Genomic DNA, 10401 nt, shown 5'->3' with positions numbered 1-10401 from the left:
GGCCAAGTCCCCGGAACCGAGCCTTCTTCCGTGTGAGCCCGGCGAGCCTTGCCGCGGATGACCTGCCCGGAGTGCTCCGCGCCGCACCAGGCTTGCCAGGGTTCGCGGCGAGACATGCCCGAGTCAGGTGCTGCACCGACCTCGACTTATCTGTAAGCAGTGGAAGGTAAGCGCAGCCCCGTGTGCCCTCCTCCCGCCCCCGGTTCCAGCTGCACTTGGCCATAGCAGAGCAAACGCCCGGACGGGTGCCGACCCCGGTTCGGGCGCACTCACTCGCCCGCAAACGGGCTTGCCTGAGACTTGGCGGCTCCCGGGACTAGGACGCGCCGGTGCATACTGGAACGGACCTGGAAACGGGCGGGCGTGGGGGGCGAGGTTACGCAACTGCATATGGCAGGGCCAGGTCGACGAGGGGCGTCTGGTAACTTTCGCGAAAGCCAGGGAGGTGGCGAGGCTGCATGTCTCAGATGTTGGTTCTAGAGAAACGCCACAGCCTCCTAAGCGCCCGACAGCCCTAGCCAGGCAGAACTGAGGGGATTCAGGGATGGCCGTCTCCCAAGAACGTTTTGAGGTTTTTAAGTATTTTCCAAACTAAAGCGAACTGACAAGTACAGCTGATTAACTTTGGGGGGATAAGTCGGGGCACAGGGCCGCTGACGCGGGCCGCTGAGGAGAAGTGCGAGCAGGATTGAAGGCAGATGCCCACGTGAATGCCCGTCTCCTCCGCTTGCTCGGGTTGGAACCTTCCTGGAGCCGCGGGCTGGGGTCGGCACCCGCGGGGCTTCCGTGTGCAAAGCATCTCCTATCAGACTAGGACGCGCGTGGGAAACCAAAGAATGCTGCAGACCAGGCGAGCCAGCGGGCGAGGACAGGAGGGAGGAGCGAGCCCGCGGGCCATCCCGGGGCCAGGGCAGTGCTTGGAGCCCAAAGTCAAGAGAGAGAGTCTGCTTCTTGCTTGTTCATGCTCAGGATTCCAGACTGGCTTCTCCATTGCTGGGATAAAATACCTCTGTCTGTGACCTCAGCATTCTACTACCCCCAAAAAAGAAAAAAAAATGCCACAGGCAAAGAGGCCACTGATAAGGGAATGCCAGGAGTGGGGGGATTAGAGGCGCCTCTGGAGTGAATAGAGGAGAAGATGGGTGCGTTTTGCTCATCTACAAAGCAGGGCTCCTGCCCTGACCCCTCTCTCACTGCGGGTCTGTGCTAGGGGGGTAGATGCGCTTTCCAGCCCTTGAGCCAGAAGCAGCAGTGAAGCAGTTTAATTTGACCTTGTCTGCTTAGGCGCCTCAATTCTGCGGAAGCATCCTGAGGTGAAACTGGCACGAGTGAAAAGGAACTTTGGTCTAGCCTTGCCTTGGCTAGGAACGCAGGTGATCATTTCAGAAGACTACAGCTCAGGTTAGCAGGGGGCTGAGGTCAGAGACCAGGAGGTTTTCCCCAAGACCCAGATTTGCTGGGGACTTACCCTTCCACGTCCCAGTCGGAGGGACTATCAAGGCTGCATTGTTGAGGACCTAATTTTAAAACCCCATCGAATCACAAGACCTAGACCATTCTCCATTAAGCAGTGCATACGTGAACATGCTAGAACCTCACTGAGTTTACTACAGATGGAGCAGAAAGTAACCATTATTTCGCTATGCAGAGGTGGAAAGTGCTGGTTTTTACTATTCACATTGTGCTATTTTTTTACATTCACATCCTGTTGAATGTTACTTTCAAAGTTCATATTTATCGTTGCAAAAAAATTTTTGGAAGGATGATTAACAAATGTGCAAGAGCAGCTCAAAAGAAAAATGGAAGTCCTGCCATCTGTATGCCTCACCAGATATTAATAATTTACTCACCATGTTTACTACGTACATTAGATGGCACTGCTCCTTGCGATGGTTTTATTAGAGGTGGATGGGAAAAAAACATAGTCTAGCAGAGATATCACTAATTGCATGATTTTGCTTAAATTGTTAGCTACAGAGTTTTGTTTTCTTCACTAATTTCATCATTTCCTTAAAAAGAACAATTCAGTTTAATCTCTTTAGCTCAATGAAAGACCTCTTACTTAAAGACAGGATGCCCTTGAAAAGCAAAGTATGCCTTTAATCGAATCACAAGACCTAGACCATTCTCCATTAAGCAGTGCATACGTGAACATGCTAGAACCTCACTGAGTTTACTACAGATGGAGCAGAAAGTAACCATTATTTCGCTATGCAGAGGTGGAAAGTGCTGGTTTTTACTATTCACATTGTGCTATTTTTTTACATTCACATCCTGTTGAATGTTACTTTCAAAGTTCATATTTATCGTTGCAAAAAAATTTTTGGAAGGATGATTAACAAATGTGCAAGAGCAGCTCAAAAGAAAAATGGAAGTCCTGCCATCTGTATGCCTCACCAGATATTAATAATTTACTCACCATGTTTACTACGTACATTAGATGGCACTGCTCCTTGCGATGGTTTTATTAGAGGTGGATGGGAAAAAAACATAGTCTAGCAGAGATATCACTAATTGCATGATTTTGCTTAAATTGTTAGCTACAGAGTTTTGTTTTCTTCACTAATTTCATCATTTCCTTAAAAAGAACAATTCAGTTTAATCTCTTTAGCTCAATGAAAGACCTCTTACTTAAAGACAGGATGCCCTTGAAAAGCAAAGTATGCCTTTAAACTTACTACAGTTGCCATGACTTTATATTTTATGATTGTGATTAGGACTTTGGACTTTCCCATAAATCAGGCCCATTATGTTACTGAGAAACATAACTGCTGCTTAAAAATACCATAATAAAGGAAAAGCTGGAAATCTCCATGTTTGTACTAAGAGCTTTCAGAATCCATGGAAATCTCTATTATTTGACTGTCTTCAGGGGCTTCTCTGTTTTGTCATTGTTTTCCTCCATGGCAAGATAGGGAATTTTTATCCTGTTTCTCCTTTAGTAGGGAAAAAAATTTTCAATAATAAATAAATAAATAAATGAACAACTTGTACATGAAAAGCACCCATCTACAAAGAAGACTCCTACACCATGAAATAAGCAGTCAGGAAATCAAAATGATTCTCAAATAACAATCAATCACAACGGCGTAGCTGGACAGACTCATTCAAGTAGCTAGACATCTGTATTGTTAGCTTCAACCCATGGCAGTCTCACTTAGAGAAGCAACTATGGAACTCTCTTGTATAAGAAGCAGATTACTTATATTGGGGCCAGGCTACTTCTTAGAGAATAACACTACAGAAATTATCACAGCCATATCGCAACAGCAGTACTATGGACAGACATTCCTATAGGAGAGCAGTGACAGGTTCACCATGGGTTTTTATCCTAAAACCATCAACCAGCCCACCAGATACCTGAGCGGATGCATGTCAAGGATGCTACTTAACCAAAACCTGCATAACCATGTGAATTGTACATAGTTGAGGCAATCCACAGTCATTCTGGGAATCTGAGGTCATAAAACCTCTCCATATAAAACCAGTTATCATTATTTTAAACAGTTCCCTCATAAATGTGAAGAACTGTGTCCTTTAGCCACTACAATTCCACTGAGACCTATATTCCCCAACCCGAAATTAGCTGACATAATTTATGAAGCAGATCCTTTTTAGTTTCCTCACATATTTGATTTTAATATTTCATAACATTATGGAGTGACTTCAATATTTTAAAGCAAAATTTAATATGATTGATATTATATGACAACACTTTCATTACCATGAAACTCCCATATAAACATTTGGTAAAGTCTTTAATCCAATACTTGAGCTAAACTATAATGTAAATGTACCAAAACATCATGACTTTTAATCAGTTTATTTTTAAAATGTACTTTTATTCTATATTATGGACAGGGTATAGATTTGATACCAAGTTGCAGGACTCCTGCAGAATTCATATAAACAAGTTATTTGGACCATGTCTTGTGTTAAGCAGTAAGCCATGCAAAGTATAGGTTGAATAGCTGGACCATGTATGATCATGCATCTCTTTCAGATCCTGAGGCCACGCAACTACTATGATGAAGAAAAACCATAACTTCAGAGACATTTCCTGGTTCCAAATTCAAGTCCTGATATAGTCTCTCTTAGAAACTTCTCTATTTAGGTCATCGGGATATTCAGTATGAAGTGGAATCATATGTACTTATTCAGTCATAATAAATGAGTTGAGGGACTCTGATGTGCAAAAGACACTATCAAGTGAAAAGCCACTATCTAAATAAAAACAAAACATTCTAATCTAATAGCTCTGTGTTTTTCTACTGAGTACATATTCTCAACTCTAATTGGGACTGAGAGAAAATTAACTTGAATATAGAAAAGCAGATATTGGGGACAAGAAGGAATTATGTTTCTAAATTATTCTATAAACCTTTTGGCTAACATTATATTTCAAAGGGATTTGGAAAGAGCACTTTCCGAAGTCACTCTGTGTGAATATTGCTTTTATAGAGTACTGAACTGACTATTCCAAGTATTGAATAGACATGATCCATAGAGATTTTTTCTTTACCTCTTCATCCTGCTATTAGGAAGTTTTAGCAAGAAGTGACCAGAGAGAAATTCCTACACAGTGAACATTTACATAAGTCACACTATTCTAGCCAATACAGTGGTGAAGAAACTTTTTAAGAATTTGAAACACATGGCAAAACGCTGGTTGACGTTTATATTGTAGTTATTATGGAAAATTCCACTTCAGCCCTTAATAATCTAGCCTTGGGCATAAGATGAAATGCAGTAAACTACAGCATATGAGACACATGAGAAGGAGGCTATGGAATGCTCAAAATATTAAAATAGGCTTGCAAATGAAAGTTTTCTACCTCAGTGCTCAGGGAAAATGGCAGGCTGATGGAATACAGAGCTCTTTAGCTGTTCAGTTGAGGAACCACTATTGGGGTACATCCTTGTGTCCATTGCCAATGAAATTGAGCCGTCTTTGTGTTTCTGGGTCCTCCACTGGTGACAGGGGTCTTCTATTCTTGCTTTTCTCTGGGAAGTATCCTGTATTTGCTCTTTCTTAATATCTTTATCATATGTGCTTAGTGGTTAGATTCTAGACACCTCATAATCAGTGCATGTTGCTTTGTGAAATCTGCTTATTTTTGTAGCAAATGATTTTAGCATCATTGGAAATATGGTAGAACTATAAAACCAAGGCACTTAAAATGGCACAAACATAGAGAAGGTAGATTGATGTGCAGATTCTGGCTTGTTCAGAAAGGACTGTGATTTGTGGAAATGTACTGAGCAGTAACAGCAGTGACCAAGGCATTGTGTAAAGTGTTTCAAGACTCAGTGAAAGATCTTCAAAAAGCTCAAGTCCAGGAGGAAGAGAAGAGGTGGCCAGCACCTAAAGACTCACTAGATGTAGAAACAGGACAGAAGGTTTCAAGAAGGGAGACATGCCTGGGGACTCAGCAAGTAAAAATTGAGATGGGACTTCTGGGCCCCACATGCAGAAGTCCTGGAGCTTACGCCAAATGGGAGGGTGCTCAGAGCGAGAGATTGATATGGGAAGGGTGAGGATTGACATTTGGCAAAGGTTTAGATATTGGGATCAGAAAGTGAGGACACAGTTTGAATCCTGTTTCAGGAGGAGCCAGCAAGGACAGGAGGAGCCTCTGTTCATGGAATGTTTTGAATAAGAACATAGCTTTTCAGAAGATTTATTTGTATCTAGAGATAAACCAGAGAAAAGGAACTGGAGACCAGTGAGAAGGTGTCACAGGTGAGAATTAACTACCTGACTGGAATCACTGGGGCAACTATGAGAGAACCATTTTGACTGGCAAATCTTAGTTACATGGCAACTGGTGAAAAACTAATTATAGGTGCTGCTAAAGGCCAGTAAGGTGGTGGGTGATTTTAATGGAAGCGGAAGTTAGGGAGCCAGCAAGATCAGGGTGTAAGATTAGATTACTATTTAAAAATCTGAATGTACGTTTCCAACTGGAAACATTATTTTTAAAAAATAAGTTTTTCATCAGCTCTTGCTTCCTAGAATTTCCATGAGAATGACTTTCAAAGAGGGGAAAATGGACCAAGGGATTTACAATACAAAGAAGTCCTCAAAGAACTGAGCATTAGTACTTTCTAATAACAGGTGCTTAATAAATAATTAATGAGGCTATTAACAGTACTCCTACTCAGTAATTTTGCTAGAAATTCAAAGAATCCTGGTCAAGAAATAATTGTTTTCTCCCATTTCAAGTTGTACTTTCTTTTGTAGTAGGAATTAAAAGGAACTATCATGAGAAGACAAAGTAAAGGAAGATTGTTTCCAGAGAGGAAAATCTTTACGTTTCACCACAGTGTTTGGGGGGTGGGGAGGGGAGAGGCAAGTAAGGCACCAAAGGGTTGGATTTCCCTAATACCAAATTCAGTCTCAAAATAAAAATCCACTTGGGTAGAGGTTGAGTTTTTAAAGAAAGAATGTATGAATTTAGTAGGATTCCAATAAAGAAAACAATGAGGAAAAGTGACAAACCCTTATGCTGCGGAAACACTCCAGCTGCTGACTCTATGGGGTGAAAGGAATTTTCCCTAGAGCTTTACCAAAAAACTAAAGAGTTCATTAGATCAGCTGGACAACTAGACGTCTGTCTCTCACTTTGACCGAATATCTGTTTGACATGGTGACGTCATCCACACTGATCTCTATGCTAGGCCCATCCATTTGTCACTTTATTTTATCAGTACCAGAGTGGTACATAAAGATTATTTTCCTTTTTTCTTTGTTGAAAACACAAAGCATAAATGGCTAGAAACACTTAATCATGTAATTGAGACTCTCGTGGCTTAGATAACATGTCCAGACTCAGTTTCAAAGAGAGTTCCTAGAATACTCTACATGAAAATGTAGAGAGTTTGAAATGAAAGAAATGCCGATAACGATAAATTTCCTACTTTCAACCCATATTTTTCATCAGCCTTCTCAGGCCAAGAAAAGCCCAATAGCTGCTTTTCCCACTTATTTGTCCTTTGTGATTGTTTTAATGTTAGTGGTTAACTCCATGGCTTCAATAAAGAAGTCTACATCTTTGTTTAATTTGTTTTAGCCTGACTATTTATATTTGTCTCCACATACAATATTAACTCTCTTCTAAGTGAATCTTTACTTTATTTATTATGTCTATTAGATTTGACACTGTGGCAGAAATACCCAGGGTTAGGTTGAATGTGAGATTTTGCATATGGTTGGAACACTGAGTCCATGAAACTATTGCCCATTCTTACTCAGGTTGGTACCCATACTCAACCAGAGGGGAACATCTGTTGAGTGAATAGCAGAAACTGGACTTTCACCTCAGTCAACTCCCTATAATCATTTAAATTCTACCCCAAAGCATCAATTCTAATTCTACATTTAAAGAGTCAATGAATGACTACTGACATATATCCAGATTTAACATAAAAATCTAAAGCAGTCATATGGATTTTTTTTTTCTTTTTGAGAGATTTTTGCTATAGGGCACATGTGCTTACCAGAGAGATAGAGACTGAAAGTGAGAAATCACCTCCCGAGGGGATGACCACAACACAGTCCCTTCTCTTCCATTCTCCTCTCGGGATCTTGGGCATGCATGCATGCACACACACACCCAGTGTGAGTCTTAAGTTGCTGGGTCCAGGACTCAAACAGCGAACAACAACATGGGAGTCCAGTAACGTAACCCTTAATGCCATCTGCTGGTCCCAGCAGGTATAAAGTTTTTAATCAGCCACTCAAGGCTGAAACCTGATGGTGGTTCTCAAGTTCATTTCTCTTGAGTAACGTGTTCCATGTCATCCACACACATATGTCTGTAGGTGTGTTGTCCACGTCAACATTCACTTCTACTCCATCACCATACTCCAGCATGAATTTGAGCCACTGGGTCCAGGACTCAAACCGTGGTCAACTATGTGGGAGTCCAGAGACATAGCCATTATGCCAACTGCTGGTTCCAAGTATGGTACTTATTCTAAGATGAACACCATAAAAACATTATTTATAATTATCTTTATTTTTGCAGATCCTATCACTTGATCAGGATTCCTAGCTAAATTAGAGGAAGGGCCAGAATGCAAAATCAAGTAGTTGGTCTCAATCCTCAGTTCTTAAAGACTACACCCAGGAATGACCATGTTAAGAAAACAGAATGCTACAGATGACCTTGACACCCCCTCACCAATTTGTAAAATCCCAAAGTAAGTGGTCCACTGAAAAGCCTGGCAGTATCCTAGTAACAGCTGGTCTCAAACCTCATCCATGGTTGAGAAGAGGTGCCTCCAGCAATGGAATTCCTAGAGAGGAACAGAATTTTAGATATTGTGCATCCCCAACCATAAACATCAAAAGAGCAAAGGTGTAACTATGTTCTATTTCTGTTAAGGACCTTCACTGTGACTATTTACTTAGAATAAGCCATTCCTTAATCAAGTCATATTGTGAAAGATTTGTATCTTAAACCATGAAAAAAATTGCTCACTGGTTTTGCTCCTTTGTGGAATATGAATCCACAGTGACTACCTGTGCACAAGCCAAGCCTAGCCAGGCTTTAGAAAGTACACTCAGATGGACTGGGCCTGGGCTAATGGAGAATCACCCCAACACATGGCTGAGTTACAGCTTCTAGAAAAAAATGAAGGGACCAACATTCCCTGCTCCTCTGGAACATTCTTTCATTCATTACTTCATTTAAAAGATACTTTGGGGGTACCTTTTATGTGCCACACATTGCTCTAAGCTTTAGGAATACAGTAGAAAATAGAAGAGAACAAGGGAGTGAGGGACAAAAATAAAACATGTAAGCTAGTGATTCTTTATTGTGGATGCATTGTTAAAATTATATGAGACGTGGTTGTTTGTTGTTAAATACTACCTTTTTAAATGCTACCTCATCTTCATCCCACAGAAATTCTGATTTACCTGGACTAGGGCAGGGACTAATATATTTTTCCTTTCCTCTTTCTTGCTTTTTAATGGATTAATGCCATGGCCTACACATGTGAAATTCTAGAGAGCTAGGCTAAAAGAAAGAGCACTTAGGAATATGTATTTTCCTCCTTTCTGCAGGACAGTCACCCCCTAAATATTACTCTTTTATGTGGCAGGAACTTCTTACATACATACCACATACACACAAACAAAACAAAACAGAACACAATGGAAGCCTTGTAAAAGCTTCCATTTCTTCAACATCTACGCTATTCCCTAGAGCTTCAAGAAGGCCAAAGCATGGAGGAGTCATTTGAGGTTTTGCAAAGATTTATGTTTTCCTTTACAGAACTCTTCCGAGGATTCTGAAGTCCACAGAGAATTAGTGTATAGATCATCAGTGCTCTTCACTCACTATGATGCTAACGTCTATTCAGGAACTACGCAGTCTTATTTTACCACTCTTTCTCTTTTCCACCATCCTGGTAAAGTCACAGGGCATCTGTTCCAGGAAGGCACTGGAGAGATTAAAAGATAGAGGCAAACACAGGAACATACACTTGAAATATGACTCTTCATTAAATGTAATGCTTGAGCTTCTTATGTGTTGGGTTCCTCATAGAACACAAACCCAGATGATGCTCTGCCTCAGATGCTGTAACCTTGATTTTGTTCTGTCCTAAGATGAATTGTCAAGTTCCATTCTGGACAGGAGGAGAAAGGGCTGCTGCAACCAAAAAAGAGCATGAGGAGCAGCCAAAAAGCTGACAGCGGTGGCTCAAGGCCATCAAAACCATATGTGTCTGAACTCCAGTGAAGAGCAAGCAGGATGTAACACGGTTCCCCTGCACTGACTTTCTGGGCATCACCCCTTCCTGCGCTATGTCTGTGTGTGTATGCCTGTCTGTATGTTTCTCTAGCCTCATTGTGTCCTCCCATTCTCTCTGTTTATATTCTCCATTTCCCTTGTCCTCCATATTCATCTTCATAGAAAATAGTAGTATGAATTACATTTCCAAGTATTGATTTTACTCACTGAGATAGTATTTAATATTCAATGTTCTCAATTCAAAGTCTGGAAAAATAAGTTACTTAATTCAAACCTTTGTGCTCCTTGGTAGCAGCTAGACTTACCAATGTGCTCTGGGCTTTCTACTGCTTTTTTGCCCCTAAGGGTCAATGATTTCTCCTCTACAGCTGATTAAAAGGCTGAGCTTATGAAAGAAATATTTATGGTATTACAAACTATTGAGATTTTTTAATTAAATACTTAATTTACTTTGCCACTATCACATCCTACTCCCAAGAAGAAAGTTGGATAATATAAAAACAAACCAGGCCAGCCCCATGGCCCAGAGGTTAAGGGAACCAGGTCCCTATAAAATCCTGACAGGGTGGAAAAAATGAGAGAAATGGGATTGTGGCATGATGGTGCCCCATTGTGGGGATGCTTTCTCCCTCTCTCC

At 41.1% G+C, this 10401-nt stretch overlaps 2 protein-coding genes across 3 annotated transcripts in view; one reads left to right on the top strand and one right to left on the bottom strand.

Annotated features, from left to right (window-relative positions):
- Positions 1 to 10401, bottom strand: part of DOCK1 (dedicator of cytokinesis 1) — a 597377-nt gene that overhangs the window by 306103 nt on the left and 280873 nt on the right. The gene's annotated exons all lie outside the window — the stretch shown is intronic.
- INSYN2A (inhibitory synaptic factor 2A) overlaps positions 9 to 10401 on the top strand; it is a 66403-nt gene continuing 56010 nt past the window's right edge. For both annotated transcript variants that reach the window (XM_006146914.3, XM_006146913.3), the window contains exon 1: positions 9 to 166. The gene's annotated coding sequence lies outside the window, so the exon portion shown is untranslated. The remainder of the gene's footprint in view (positions 167 to 10401) is intronic.

Source organism: Tupaia chinensis, unplaced genomic scaffold (genome assembly GCF_000334495.1).
Source record: "Tupaia chinensis unplaced genomic scaffold, TupChi_1.0 Scaffold000197_1, whole genome shotgun sequence".
Classification (NCBI taxonomy): Eukaryota; Metazoa; Chordata; class Mammalia; order Scandentia; family Tupaiidae; genus Tupaia; species Tupaia belangeri.
This window is presented reverse-complemented; position numbering and strand designations above follow the sequence as displayed.